We start from the raw sequence: 17,418 nt of genomic DNA, 5'->3' as shown, positions 1-17,418 counted from the left end.
AGGAAAGAACGGATTTCTCGTACCTGTGGAAGACGGCGGCGGTTGGGGAAACCGGTGGACGGAGGTGCGGCTAGGAAGGAGGAGCCGGAGGTGTGAGGATCGGTCGCTGGAAAAAAGAGAGAAAGAAAAAGAGTTCGTCTTTTTTTTTTTAAGTAAATGGTCCTTTTGGTTTGGGATAATGCATACCGTGGTCCCTAACTTTGTTTTTTTTAACTTAAATAGTCCTTGTGATATGTTTTTCTTACTTCATTGGTCCCTAACAAGTAACAACTATAAAAAGACTATTTTTCTCTTAAGAATTTATTTTTTAATTTATTGATTATTGATTATTATGGTTATTAAACAAAAAGCACTCCCACCCCCACCTCTTTCCTCTTACCTTTTTCCCCTTTTCTTGCTACCATTTCATGTTTCATCTCCCCCTTTAAATGTGAGCATCTCCTGCACCACCACCCCCCACCACATCTTCAAATAAAAAGAGAAACCTATGGAAAAAGCAATTGGATTTAATCATAAATATGAGTTTGAATTGGCGAGAGAGATGTGAACAAACATGGTCAAAAGGGTTTTCTTTTTTCATCGTCGGTTGTTCCGTTTTTAGTGTGTGTGAAATTATATAGAAAGAATCTATAGAGGGGGAGATCTTCGGTTGTTTTTTAGGATCATTTTAAGGTCCAACAATCATGACAAATAATATGTGAAATTTAAATAACATCTAAGTAAGCAAATAACTAAGAGTAAAACATTGAAAACATGGTATGAAGAACAAGTGTAACATCCAGGATGTTTCTTATTTCGGGATATCGGACCGTAATTAGATCAAGTAAGAGTCTTGGGCTTCAAAGGATGAATTTTAGACATTATTTAATGTTGATAATGTTGGTTTAAGTGATTTAAGCCCTTGAAATTATGTATTGGAGCCAATGGGTAAAATGGGAAAAAATGATATTGTGGATTTTTTTACATGTATTAATGAATTAAGTTATGTATGCTTTAAGTCAAAAGTAATTGGATAAAATTATGGGGCTTGTTAATACTTTCGCATGTATATAAATATCAATGAAAGCGGGTTTAGAACGAAGAAGTTATGAATGTTTGAAGCTAAAAATGGAATATGTGAAATGCATCACCACGGCGTGGTGAGCTATGCAGCCCAAGCCCATAAAATTAGGTTCCCCCCTCGTATTTAAAGACTCTACCTCTGTGTTTTATGTCATTTTACAACCGCCATCACATCAAGAGCTCCTAGGAAACAAACAATAACCTCTTTTTTCACAACTTTGAGCTTTTCTTTTCTCCTCTCATCCATTAATGGTGCTTTTTGGGTAATTTTGGTGTTGTAGCTTGCAAGATTGTCTATGGAGCTTGATCCCTGAAGAAACCAACCTTCATTCACACTCTAGACCTTTGTAAGTCACAAAGTTCCATGCTTTATTGAGTTTTACCTTTGGATCTATGAGTATCTTGTGTTTTGGTTCATCTTGTCATGTTTTGGTCCCAAAACCTTGTGTTCTTGGAGTTTGATGAATTCCATAACTTCTAAGTGATATATTTAGCTTCTAGACCTTTGTCAATAAAGCAATGAGATTTTCTTTGAGTTTATGCACAAGTTATGACCTCTTAAATTGGTTTATATTGTAACACTTAGTTTTTCACACTAGGTACACCCTAAAAACACACTTTCTCATTTAGGATTTATAAAACATTTTGGTGTACACTGACACTCTGGAGTACAAGAAGCTATCACCAGGGATTGTACTGACCACAAGTACAAGATCCGAGTCGGGCGTCACAATTAACTACCTACAAAACAACCGCAAATAACACATTGTAAGCCTTACGACTGAGTGAAGAACAACTACAATAACATATAACACATAAATTCACACATATGTCACACATATATCAAACAACTTGATATCATAGTTAATATTCCACCAGACAAGTGTATTCTCAATATCTCCTTAAGATATCCAACAAATAACTCATTAACTGCTATTGCCTAATAATATTCTAAGGCTTAACTAACCAAGAACCATTATCTCTATACACCTCTAGAGTATACTCTATTTTAGATCAATACACCATCACGTGGTGTGTGTGTGTAACATCCCAAAATTCAAGACCGAAAATTTCATTTTTACATAAGTAATTATAAAAACCAGAAGTATGAAACATCAGTAGTGTCAACTCATTTCATAATCAAAAACCAATATTTCAAATAACTCGAAACATGTCATAGAAAAGTAATATCATAGTACAACTCCCAAAGATCTCATAATGAGGAAATCATAGTGTGATGCGCTGCGATCATGCCAGTTCCTTTCCTTTTAAAGAAGAAATACCTTAAACCAAAACTGAAAACCGTAAGCACGAAGCTTAGTGAGTTCCCCCATCATACCACATACCATATAACAAACATACTACTTAGCATATTCGGGTACTGGCCTACCCCTTCGGTCTCTTTCAACCGATAACCGCTTAGCATATCAGGGTGTTGGCCTGCCCCTTCGGTCTCTTTCAACCGGTAACCGCCTAGCATATCAGGGTGTTGGCCTGCCCCTTCGGTCTCTTTCAACAGGGTGTTGGCCTGCCCCTTCGGTCTCTTTCAACCGGTAACCGCCTAGCATATCAGGGTGTTGGCCTGCCCCTTCGGTCTCTTTCAACCGGTAACTGCCTAGCATATCTGGGTGCTGGCCTCCCTTTCGGTCTATCTGACCGGATACGGGGTTTATTTCACCCCTACCAATACTACATAATAACATACATAAACATACTGTCAGGCATATCTGGGTGCCCGACCTACCCATTCGGTCTCTTTCAACCGGATATTGGGTCTATTTCACCCCCTACCACTACCACATACATCATAGGACATAAGCACATAAATCACAACAGATAATGGCATACCAGACAGTTATCACAAAGACAATCATCTCTACTATAAACACCTACTAGTGGGTCGTCATTGGTGCCTTAGACCCACTGCTATCGGGAAGGTAACTCACCTCACATTGCTGAAGTCCCGCGGATAAAACTAGGAATGACAACGGGGCGGGTTCGAGGCGAGGCAGCGTATTGATGGGTTATGAGCACTACAACATTCCTATGGTGTACATGCAAACCCTAAAGCTTTGGATCTAGTTTGTCTAATGAACATGCAATAATCATCCAAAGCCATAAACCCTAGATCTAGCATGTGATAATCAATATTAACATAAGAATAGGGTTTAGATCATACCTTGATTGTTATGTAGTAATAACAATCTATTCCTTGTTGTAATTGGCTTCTAAAAGCTTAGAGTCACAAATGTCACTCCTCTAATGGCTCACAAACACCAAGAGCAAGAGGATGAAGAAAGAGAAGAGGAGAGGCACTCAAAAACGTCTAGAAACCCTAAGGATTCAGTTGTCCACGTTTTTGGTGCCCTAGTGGTGCTTAAATAGTGAGACTATTAGGGTTATCTAACAAGGAAACCCTAATTTGACTGCTTAGGCCCTAAGCAACCCATGGACTCCTCCTTTAGAGGCCTTGGACGATTTCTAATGGGTTTCCCCATAGAATTCGTCCACTCCATCCTCTATGGAGTCCATTAGCCCAATATCCAACTATCACACAATTGACAGTTCCAGTCCCCTTTATTTAATTAATGTATTTTAGCCACAAAATTAATTCTTAATGAATTATTGACTAATATTAATTAAACAATATGATTTCTCCTTTAATATATTATTCTCATAATATATTAATAAATCATAATTAATCTCTTTCTCCATAAATCATCCTATCAAGTTGCTTTGGTGAAGGCAACCCAAAAGGACCATGCACCATCGGGTCAAGTACATACCAAAATAGTTATGGACTTAGATACTAATCCAACAGTCTCCCACTTGGATAAGTCTAATAACTATTCCGCGTATAACTTCAGATCCTGATCCACAATCGTAGCTTTCAAAAGCCGCTGTCAACTCTGATCTTATCAGATATGCGTCCTTTAGATAAGGAATCATATATTCCTCCATTCTAGATATCGTATAGACGTGAGACATGGATTGAAATCATTCTCTCAGTCTATGTGTTGTTTCCCGATTTCTGATTTACGACGACTGACTAATTGAACAAATCAAATTAGCCCTGGACCGGCCGAGCATTTTCCTTTGTCATCACTAAATCATCGAGGGGCCCACAGATATCGCTTTTATCCCACTTTGGGTAAAAGGAACGGATAAACTTCGACTCAATGCTTGTTTGTACTCACTCATCGAATCACACACAACAATACGTTTTATAACACCAAGTTACTGCTGCGTTTACATATTATCAATGTGTAACCGACTCGCAAGATACAACTCACACATCTCGGTTTCAAGAATATAAAATTTTATCGTCTCACCAATCACTCGTGATAAAATCCATGAAGCGATCCAAGTGAGCGTGGGTTTAATCCAATGCTCAAATCATATTCGTAAGCACTCATGAACGTTGTAGCAAACTTTTGCTATGTCTAATACACTTTAGACAATCTACACACCAATTCATGACAATCTTCTTTCATACCTACTCCCAAAGTATGAGCGACTGTGGAACGTTCAAATAATTCGATTATACTCAATTAACTCAATTATTTAGGAAGTCAAAACATGCAAATTTAAACACAAGAATAATACTAATCTTATATGGCCCCAAACCTTTGAGTATAAATAAAACACCTTTTATTTAATCACCATATTGATTACTCATTATTTGTTGTTTCGGTTAATCAACTTCTTACTTGAATTATAACGACAATTGTCCCATGCTCTTAGCATGCACACTATGTTTACTTATGGTCCTTACTTTGTGAAATAGTATAATTGAATAACATTTTCAATCACACTCATTTCACAATTCCCAATCTCTACCACAGGTGTAAGAATACCAAATTCTTGCCACTTATAGAATATGTTAGATTCTAACACTTTATGCAACGGTCCTTTCGTAATGTCATAGCACCAAAGTCACAAAGACTATTGCCAATGAAATTACAAAGTCCTCTATTGGAGATTGTTGCAAGACAATTCCATAGACACGAAGTCTCACATTCAAAGTACATTCCTTTGAACATCCTTCTTGCATAAAAGTTTCTAATCTAGACATATAGATTCTTAACGTCCAACTCCCAATAAGGAAACATTTCCATATTTGCCATATGACAACTCATTATTAATAGAATCATATCTAATAATAATAATGTCAATATGGTCCTTCCATTACTATACTTCCAACTGTTCACAAGTGACCAATCCTTGGCGAACCTTAGATTATCCTTGACAGTTGTTTAACTAATTTAGTCAATTCAGATTCTAGTCCTCTTTCCCTCTTAATGCCCTAGGCATTTGGAAAATTTTAGAACGATCAAATATTACAACGACATGATACTTTTACCAGTCTTTTGCTATAATAGTTTTATTTGCCATGTTCTCGCGATTCGAACTATGAAAAGGAATGTCGTAATCATAATCGAGTGTGAGAACGCAACAAATATTTCCATATATATAGAATTCTATTATGTTGAATCCTTTCAACATAACATTCATATATCTTTTTGACTAAATTTGATTAAAATTTCTCGATCTAAACCTTTTAGATTTGAAACGAAGTATACTATTCTCTCCCTTAGTTATAGCAAAAACAACTTTTCAACCCCTGCAACTTTGCAAAGTGAAACTTTTGTTTTTCTATAATTAATATTGCCAACTTGCAATACTTTAAATAATGATCATGCTCCCACTAACATGATGATTATATTCTTTTTAGCATAACATTTATACTCCCACTAGCTTTGACACGTATTCAGAAAACAGTTGGACTTCTAAAAGACAATACTTATCGACTTTCCAAAGTTCATAGTTTCTAATACGATATGCTTTGATAAGCTTTTATCTAAGCATCTCAAACTCATACACCTTACTTTAGACAGCTCACATGTGTGTCTTAAACAATTCCAGAACTTATAGCAATAAGTCTCGATTGTTCAAACTAATTGCCAAATCTCACAATTCGAACTATGAAAAGGGATGTCGTAATCATAATCGAATTTGAGAATGCAATTTACATAATCGCTATCTCCTTAAAATCTCTCTTAGTGAAATCGTTTCCTCACAATCATTTTCATGAAGGAGAGAAACCTTATGACACTTAGATTTTATGGTGTATGTGTTCCTATCCATGTGAATCTGTCATAATCATAATCGTAAGATAATGTTCGTGACAAATTCAAACTCTTATGGACAGAACTTGTTCATTCTTAAATTCTTGCCATCAAGGGTCCCACCATTGCTTCCAAGTCATTTAGCAGCTCACCTATGCCAGTCAATGTACTTTCATTGATCAAGGTGTTTGCACTTATGCATTCAATTGAGAACTCGTAGAACTCATATGCATAATCACTCAACTGGATTGGCACAGAAATAAAATTTTGTCAACACGATAGATTACAATCCTCAAGTCGTGTGCTAGTGTTTAATAGTTTTACTTCTTGATTTGTTCCTGAAACTTTTCAAGATCTTTAGACTCCCACTGACCTCTTGACATTAGATTCTCTTATCAAGAAGCATTTCTTGACAAAACATATATTCAAGAGTCATTGTGTGTCTTTATCAAGACAAAACTACGTGCAATTTGGTTCTAGTTGGTCTTTGTCTTATTCAAGACATCACAACTTACCAAAATGTGCAAGTGTAAGAACATTTCTACTTAAGATTATCTCACTCAATTCACAATCTTGGAGTATAACTCTAAGACTTGATATTGGAACGAAGTACGATACATCTTATTGACTTAACCATTTCTACAATTCACCATTCCTTTTCTTAGCCAAACTAGCGTACTAAGGTCTCCTTAGAGGATGAATTGTAATATGGTTCCTACAATTACCAAGACGATCATAAAACACGATACAAAAGGTACTCTCCCTTCTTCTTATATTGGAGAACCTTTTATCTTTCTGCCTTCATTGATTCTTCTTATTCGTTCTGCCATTCATTGAAACTTTTCAATGATTCAGAATCACACTTAATCTTGTAAGCATAATCACGTTTACTAGAATTTTAGTAAATCATGACGAATAAACTTATCGTTCTTTGTGGTGGACTTGACCAGTGCACAACATTGTGTACCAGATCTCCTAGTCCTTCACTTGACTCACATACTTATGTGAACAAGGAATTAGTCTTAATTTCCCAAATACGAAGGTTCTCATTCATCACACAATACCAGTTGCATGATTCCAAGTTTCTGTCCTATTGAAACTTGGGTGATGAGAAACTTTCCTCATTTGGTAGATTTCTAACATTACCACAAATAACATAACTAAGAATCGAATCCATTCACAATATTGCTAATAATAGAATCATTCAAACACCAATTTTCATAAAATCCATCGTAAGGAAACATAAATAAGATAAATCAAAATTTATTTTATTGCGGAAAAATATTGTCCTTACAATGCGATTACAAATGAAAACTATGTAAATATTACTTATCAATCTATCCTAACTCTAAAGTAGTAGCTCAAACAATCCGATCTTTGAATCATGCGATCAAGATCCATTTCTTCATGACCAGATGTAGCTCACTTCTTTCCTTTTTAAGCTTCCTTTTTCTTTGATTCTACAAAACATCAAATGTAATCTTATCACATCATGTGTTAAGAATCTAAAAAGAACTTAATAGAGTTAGATAGTGGATTTTACCTGATGCAGAGCCATACATCTTGACTCTCCCATCTCTTAGATCTCTCAGGTAGTCAGGGCAGCTTCGTAACCAATGCCCCCTCTTTTGGCAGTAGAAACATATGGATTCTTCTTGGAATGGTACACGGGACTATCTCAGACTCAGCCTTACTCTTGCGTAGAGAAAACATTTCTGGACTTCCAATGTTGCCATTGCCCATAGAGGGTTGGGATATTGATTTACCAGACAAATTTGCTGACCAGTGCGCCAAATCATTCCTGATTTAGCAGCAAATAAGCAAATAAGTCAAATCAATAAGGGTCATGTCGTGGTCCATCATATAGTACTCTCTAACAAACTTACATATGATTCGGGAAGTGACTGAAGAATCAAGTCAATAGCCAACTTCCTTGAGACATCGACACCTAACATTCTCAAACTATCAATATGTTACCTTTTATTGAAGACATGAGCACATATAGACTTTCCATTTTCATGTCTTTTGTCAATAGGGCTTGAGTGACCTTGAACTTTTCAAGTCGTCGAACACGTGGGGCAGGGAGAATTATTGGAGGAGGTGGAGAAAAGAAGCATGATTTCTATTTCCACAATCCAATCGTGGAACATCATCTTCATGTGGAAAACCTTTTCCAACGGATTTAGGAAGACCATAGTTGTCAGACTTTTGACAACTATAAAACGGGAGAAAATTCAAGTTTAGTTGATTGAGTCCTTAATAAAACACCCAAATGAGATATTAAGGCTAGGACCCAACACAATATCCTACAAATTGGAAGAGCGATGCCGTAATCCAACTCGCAGAACATTTGAAGGTAGGTAAATGACAATTTACCAATTTCCACCATGAAAAACGAAAAGAAGGTTTAAGTTTTAAATGAATTGAAACTCCTAGATCTTTTGAGATTCATTGAACTTTTCAATGTCATGTTTAATCTCGATTATGCCCTTCATTTGTGACTGGGATGCCGAGGATCACAAATAAGGTGTGAATAACCATGCGAATGTACGTGATGCCCTCAATGTTACAGTCACCTAATCGACGTGCCGGTTAACCACACACGCTCCATCGATCTATGCCAAACATTGAGTCACCCTTCGCTACCAATGCCAAACCCAACTTAGTGTGCCGGTTAACCACACACGCTCCACTAATTGTCTCGATAAGGGTACAAAGTGTAATTCCATGGAATTGCATCGATTTCACTTTTTCCTAAAGTAACTAAGATTTTGGGAATTTAGTAAAACATTTAGTTACTTTAACATTCATTATACTTTTAATGAGGAGAGGGTTTGCCCTATCCTACCCGTTCGGCTAACGACCCTCCACTAGTCAAGAGTGCGGTGGGTAAGAGTGGATACCCATTCAATCGCCATTTTATAGGCAATTTCCTTAAACACCCCTTCTAGACCAGCTTCGTGAATGAGGCCTACTAACGGTAAGACTAGCAGTTTAAGTTATACATATATAATATTAGACTTTTAATGTTATATATAGTATAGGGTGTATTTTACACTTTTAAAATACTAGGTGGTTTAATTTTATAAATTACACTTTTAATTTAAATTAAATATAAACCATATTATTATGGATTTATTAACTTTCTTTTAATTATACCTTTAATTGACTTAATAAAACCATAAGGGTGTAATTTGAACTTTTTCAAAACTAGGGTTTTTAGAATTTAACATTTTAAAATCAAATTTTTAATCAAAATTTAAATTCCAAAACTTGAGAGCAAGTTTTGAAACATTTCAAAATATTAGGGTTTAACTATTTAAATTTCAAAACTAAAACTTTTAAAGTTGAAATTTAAAACTATGAAACCTAAAGGGAGAAAATTGAAACTTTTCCAAATTTTATCAAGAACATTCTAGATCAACAATTCAAATAAGGCAATTAACAATTAATTTGGGTATCTAATTTTGACCTAGTCCAATTACTTGCAAGACAATTCACCAAATAACTAAAATAATTATACATTATCATATAAGGCAACGAATATTTGATTAATTGGCAATTATCTACTATTTTGGTAAGGATATTCACCCAAAATCAATAAAAATCGGATTTTACTAATTAAAAACGTTTATGGTAATTATCCCAAGCCAAAAAGGCAAGAAAATCGCGAAATTAAGTTGACAGGCCCTTGGACTCGTCGAGTCCACAATGGAACTCGTCGAGTAGGACCTACTCGTCGAGTCCAAGAATGGACTCGGCGAGTCTGCCAGTCAGAATCCAAAAAATTCGATTTTTTAAGCAAGCAATGAACAATTAAGCATCAATTCATTATACAAACAGCCTAGGCTCTGATACCACTGATGGGTTATGAGCACTACAACATTCCTATAGTGTACATGCAAACCCTAAAGCTTTGGATCTAGTTTGTCTAATGAACATGCAATAATCATCCAAAGCCATAAACCCTAGATCTAGCATGTGATAATCAATATTAACATAAGAATAGGGTTTAGATCATACCTTGATTGTTATGTAGTAATAACAATCTATTGCTTGTTGTAATTGGCTTTTAAAAGCTTAGAGTCACAAATGTCACTCCTCTAATGGCTCACAAACACCAAGAGCAAGAGGATGAAGAAGGAGAAGAGGAGAGGCACTCAAAAACGTGTAGAAACCTAACGATTCAGTTGTCCACGTTCTTGGTGCCCTGGGGGTGCTTAAATAGTGAGGCTATTAGGGTTATCTAACAAGGAAACCCTAATTTGACTGCTTAGGCCCTAAGCAACCCATGGACTCCTCCTTTAGAGGCCTTGGACGATTTCTAATGGGTTTCCCCATAGAATTCGTCCACTCCATCCTCTATGGAGTCCATTAGCCCAATATCCAACTATCACACAATTGACAGTTCCAGTCCCCTTTATTTAATTAATGTCTTTTAGCCACAAAATTAATTCTTAATTAATTATTGACTAATATTAATTAAACAATATGATTTCTCCTTTAATATATTATTCTCATAATATATTAATAAATCATAATTAATCTCTTTCTCCATAAATTATCCTATCAAGTTGCTTTGGTGAAGGCAACCCAAAAAGACCATGCACCATCGGGTCAAGTACATACCAAAATAGTTATGGACTTAGACACTAATCCAACACGTATCCCATCCCCGAACCCGATATCTAAATTTGTCCCCGACCCCAAACCGATACTCGATGGGTTTCATATCGAGGCGCCCCGTCGGGGCTGAAAATTTCCCCGAACCCGACCCTAAACCCGATAAAGACCCGAAACCCCGACCCAAAACCCGAAATTTATGCCAAAAAAATTGAAATTGTTTGGAAAAACTCCAATATAGTGAAAAATTAAAAACTTACACAAGCTCACAACACCAAATTAGACCATAACATCATACAATCAAATAAGAAAAACTAAATTCATCAAAATATTACATTACGTTTAAAACAAACTCATAATCAAACATAACCATCCAAACTTGTTCCACAACCATTAAAGTGTAAGGTTTCTTCAAGGGTGTCCCTCCTTTACAGATAAAAAAACACTCCATTATGCTCTCCTAGAACTGACCACGTTTTCCTACCCAACTCAAAAAGGGAAGAATAAAGTAAGCACATCTAAAGGCTGTAGAGAAGACATAAGGAAATATATGTGCTAATACAATATGACAAGCTTTATGTGCCATGAACCTCTTCTTTTCAACAGATACATAACACATATTATGTAATGATTAATGGCTATATTACCACCAATTCAAAGATGTAAATTCTTACTCTTTCTTCACATTTATGATGTTCTTCCTCAATTAGGAGCACACCCATTCCCTGCAAATTAAAAAAACTCAACCACGATAATACTATACAGAGGAAAGAGAGCTTTAGTCTAGATTTAATAGTTAACACTTGATTTAATCAAAAATCAAAAATCATAATGAGAAATCAATTCAAAGGTGGACATTATCTCATTATCACATTATCATCATACAGTATGTTGTAAATTTCATTCAGATCTTTGGATCCATTCGTTTGATTCTTTATATACTAGTTACTTCCGAATCCTACCTTCTGAGTTTTGATTTTTAGTGTGCTATTCATTGTAACTTAACTTGATTTGATCGAGCAATTATCCACACTTATTTATCAATCTAGATGATTAAATTTCTTATCAATATTCGTCTAACATACTTCTAGAATCATTGTCAATAAATCAAACTGTCATAATAGTTTGTGGTTCAGTATGCAGAACATTCTTTTCCTCTTTTTTTCCTATCTCTACTAACATTAATCAGATTCAAAAATCAATTCAGCAAATTCGAAATTAGATTCAACAAAAAAAAAAAATACTTAACAGGTCACAACTCACAAGGTTTGAACATGTCACAACTCACAACTCACAAGGTCAGATGTGCTTCGAAATCAGATTTATGTGTATTTCAATAGGTAAACCTATATGTTCAATAGATGTACTTCCAATGGAATAAGCAAAAAATACTTAATCTTACCTGCTTGCTATTGCTGGTGCTAGCCTGTCACAAAGGAAAAGGAACGAGGAATCGAGCGAAATGTTGAATTCTGTGTTCAGTTGTTGAACGAGGAACCAAGGCTAAACCACAAGCACAAAGAGCATAAGGGGTTACCAGTTGTCGTTGACCAGAAGATTGGTGCGCCGGAGTTGAATTCGGTGTTTAGTTGTTCACGAGATCGCCGGTGGAGTGTCGTCTCTAATTCTCATCTCTCTAATCTCTATGCGACTTGAACGTATGAAGATTAAAGTCTGAAGAACTGAGAATTTAATTTCGATTTGGGTCATTAGCCTTTGGGAGTGTCTTGTCGGCTGGAGCTGGAGTAGATCAACAGAAATATAGAGCGAACCCTAGCCCCTTTTTTAGGGTTAATTCTTTAAGGGGGCATAAATGGAATTTAATATATAGAGAGAGAGAGATTTCGGGGCGGGGTGGGTCGGGGCACGCATATCCCACTCCCTACCCCGAACCCGAACAAAATATCCGATAATGACCCGATAATAGCAACCCGAACCGACCCAAAAACTTTGGGAATCAGGTTTTTCCCGTCGGGTTCGGGTTTTTTTTGCCATCCCTAGATAAAACTCTAGCTGCTGGATGACAGATTCCGAAATTGTCAATATCAAAACAACACCCAATTAATAATTGGGTTCCAATACATAACCATAAGTCCATGCTTGGGGTAAAAAGACTACTTTTTCCCCAACCTAGCTTGATCCAAGCCCAAGGCCCAAACTCACACTCCAAGGGCCCAAAAGTCAAAGAATGAGCCAAAGCCCAACATATGACCCAATTTTCCAAATTGGGCCCAAACCTCTACGTGGTCTTACCAGGGCCGGTCCATTGGTCCACGTTGCCCTGGGCGAGTCTAATAATAATGCCCATTTTTTCGTGTCACCCAACACACAACACACGTATTACAAAATTTTATAAAACAAAATTTCATCAATTAACTAAAACTCAGATCAATACATATAACAAGTTAGCAAAAATCACCTAAATAATTTGTACATTTGTTGAAGCAATTACATTAATTACTATATGATTGTTAACAATAAAAAAACAAAATACAGTACTCAAGATTGCTAATTTATTGGTAATATAAGCACCGACCCACGAATATGAAGGATGAACAACATCATTGGTTATGGGTTCAAATTGAATCTGCCATCCAGTCTTGCTTCAGGTTTTAACTAAATTAGCTTCAGTTACTGAATTTAAAATCAAATCCATGTACATAGATTATTAAATATGAACATTATATAAAGAGGCAGTAAATATGACTAATTAACTACATTTGGTCCTCATATTCTTTGGGGTACTATTTGACTTCTTTGGTTATCAACTTCATGTTTCCTGTTAGCAACATTTTCCTTCCTCGAGAGTTCATTCTCGTGCTTCTTTGCTAAAGAACATTCTTTATTCTCTTTTGTTTCTTCAAAACAGATTCATGATCCAATTGTCTTGCCTTGTTTACTTCAACCATTTCTTCACACTACAATAAGCTTATAAATTTATAGGAAGTGTGTTTACTTACATTGCTTCATTAGAAACATTAATATAGTAATGATGTAAATTAAAAAAAAATGCATAATTTTGGAAAGGTTTCACAAAAGTTCAGACCATACTATTTCAAGTCATAGAAAACAATCTGTGGAAGAAAACTAACAATAAGCATTCATTTAAAAGGCATCTAATCAGAATACTAGAGTTAGGAATCGAAAAACTTACTACTTGGCTGTTGGAACTCGAGAAAGGGAATAAATCACTTAGTTGTTGGCTGCTTGAACTCCAAAAGGACATAAATCACTCAAAAAGCATTCAATAAAAACACATCTAATAAGAATTAGGGGAATATGGGATTATGAAGTTCAAAACGCAGCACATAAAGAAATTTGAAATACTAGAAAAAGCTTACTGGATTAGGATTTAGGACCTTAGGAGGACGAATTCATTCAATCACGGTATGTCGGTATCGCACCTTTGAATCTTCACTTTAAGTCTTTAACACAACAAAATAATAGATTAAGAGCAATAGAAAGAAAGAAGTAGAATATAGGATTTAGAAAGAAAGAAAGAAGAATATAAGAGAAGTGATCGAGAGAGAGGGCAAGAGAAGCGTTGAAGAAGTGAAGCGGATGAGACAGTAGGCGATCGATGCAGCTATGGAGGACTAAATCTTAATTTTAAATTAAAATCGTCCATCTCGATTCTCCAGAAGAGACACCTCGTGTTCTTCATCTTCAATTATTAGGCGATCGAAGAGTCACCACTCACTATGCGAAATTGATTGTAGTTGTCGCTAATTAGGTCTCCAAGAAGCAAGAATCGGTTGCCCTTGACGTTTAGACGGGAATGGGTCTTTACTGGACTACTAACTTTCTTAATATGGCCTAAATATACAATACTACCTCTAAGAGGCTTTGAAAAACTGATGCCCCACTAGAAATTGCTGCCCTGGGCCGTGGCCCAGCTCGCCCTGGGCTTGGGCCGGCACTGGGTCTTACCCTAAGGCACAACCATTTATTCTAGTCCCAACACTTGGCATTCCGATGGTCCAATATCTCATAATCATCAAGGCCCAATTATGGCCCATCTATGGCCTAATTTTCCAAATTGGGCACAAGCCTTGCTTATGGGTCTTATCCTAAAGCCCAATAATTTCCTTAGTCCATAAACCTATTCCTACTTGGCCCACGAAGGCCCATAGCAACTTAGCCCAAGAAATGGCCCAACAAGAACCCAACCTAATTAGGGTTTTTCACATAAAATGAAGATTAGGGTTAAGTGTTCTCGCTCACCCCATTAAGGACTTAATCCATTAAGTCCATCACTCTATTAGGTCAACCATACAATGTGGTCGGGATTAATTCATAATTCCAATCCAATGGTCCAAACATGCGGGTCCCGACAATTCCAAATTAACATATCCAAAATTAGGGTTTTCTAAACCCTAATTAGGGTTTCCAACCCAATCGCGTTCCAATTAGTCCATTTATTAAGTTTTTAGGTTAATTAATGTTAATTAAGTCGGGCACCACCCACTACCACCTCGGGTAGTGGTGGTCAACGGTGGCTCACGGCGGTGGCCACCACCTCACGGTGGTGGTGACGAATTTCCTTGATTATTCTGGAAAAAATAGAATTATACAACATAATATCCAAATGATCACACACACAAAATAACTAACACACACATACACACTTAGCCACCCTTGTGGCGGCAGGCGGTGGTTGGAGGTGACAGACACCACCTCATGGTGGTGGTGATGGCTTTTCTTGCAATATTCGACCAAGAAACCAATACAAACGACACACACTAACAACAGAAACATACACACATGCAACACCCAGAAAAGGAATACAACAACCCACCTCACGGTGGCGTACGACGACGACAACAACAACAACTCTAGCAGTCAGCGTTAGCGTCGGCGGACTTATTTAGGACGTAGCACCGACGAACGACGACGAAACAGAAGAAGAAGAGGTGGGCGACTCACACCGGAAACAGCAGCAACGACACCCGTAGATGGCTTCTTTCAATCAAATGTTGCCATAACGCCCCAAGGCGGTCTTCGTCTTTAACGAAAGTGACTGCATCGGTGGTTGTTCGGTGGTGCAAGGAAATGATGAGGAGACTGGCGGCGACGGCTGAAGGGCAATCTAACTAGATAACGGTGGCATAAACACCCGTAACTTTGTTTCCCGACGGTATGATGATCGCGGTGGTTGGATTTGGTGGTTTGGGACACCAACAACGGTGGTGGCGGCGCCGGCCGGAGGGTGGCGGCTGGATGGAGTTGAAGTAAGGGTGACAGCTGATGAATACTTCTAGGGTTAAGGTTACATGGCATGGGTGACGGGTTAGATGTCCCGTCCCATTTCAAACATCAGTCCATATTGACACTTCCAGTCCCTGCTTCTCCTTTTTCTTACAAATTAAATCCCAATTTAACCAAATAGCCCCTCCTCTACAAAATATTTTCAACTTAAGCCCCTTATCCTCCAAAATCCTTCAATTTTACCATTCATCCCCTTAGCCTCCAAAATCCTTCAATTTTAAGTCCATTATTTACCAAACACTCCCTGACTTCTGAAAATCTTTACAAAACCAATCTGGTCTTACACTTTTAATCCCCTAAAATCTCAATTATGACATATTCAACCATTCCTTCTCTAATCATTGCCATCTAAATCCCCATTTTACTTTTTAGCCCTTGATTCCCACAATTTATTACAATTAAAGTCTAAATATTACAATAAAGATCCCAATTTCCAGAAATTATGTCATTTAGCTCCTTATGACTAACACTGGTAACTTATTACAGATTTAGGGCTACTTTTCGTTTATTAATTTTATCCATTTATTTATTTAATAAACGGGATGTTACAACTCTCCCCCGCTTAAATTAGATTTCGTCCTCGAAATCACTCCTTTCCATTCCTGACACGCCAAACAAGTTGAGCAACTCGGCCACAACCCTTAGCATACCACAACCTTCCCAAGGCAACCAGAACCAACCCTCGTAGAGCTCTACGACACAACTATGAACGAATTCCTTGTAGTATAAACGCATTTACTCAATTTGAAATCTGCAGTCTCGAGATGGTGTGATTCCCTGACAGACCGCCCATACTGAATCATTATCGTTGAATCCAGTCCACTTATCTCCCAACTAACTATTCAACTTCTGATAATTGGAGGTTCCCACTAGAAAACAGTATCACAGACCAAATGTCCCTGCAGAACACTTATACTTGACAGAAGGCACATATAATCCTTCGAGTAGAAGGTTCATCCCTGCTGCGATTAGATTCAAACTAGAGCTGCGCAACAGGGTCAAATCAATTACTCTGAGAGTATTCAATCCAAACTACAAGTGACTTAACATTTTTGATCTACAAGCTACTCCACCCATATGAATCCCCTGATCATTACTACTGCCTGTAACATCACGCTGCCTCCTATCTGCTTTCCAAAGGTAACCGAGACCTCCCTGGTCCCCAACTTATCTGGAATACTGAATTCCTGCCCGGTTGCTGAGCCAAGAGCAACCTCACAGTCGCCTCACGCGACTTCCGAAGAGAATTTCGGCTATCAAACTCTACCCTAACCATATTGCCACTCATGGCTCCATTATTCCTTCTGATCTTCCCGATCATAACAGTCTGAGTACT

Source organism: Lactuca virosa, chromosome 5 (genome assembly GCF_052849685.1).
Source record: "Lactuca virosa cultivar CGN04683 chromosome 5, Lactuca_virosa_CGN04683_v6, whole genome shotgun sequence".
Lineage (NCBI taxonomy): Eukaryota > Viridiplantae > Streptophyta > Magnoliopsida > Asterales > Asteraceae > Lactuca > Lactuca virosa.
Note: the sequence above shows the minus strand (reverse complement) of the source record.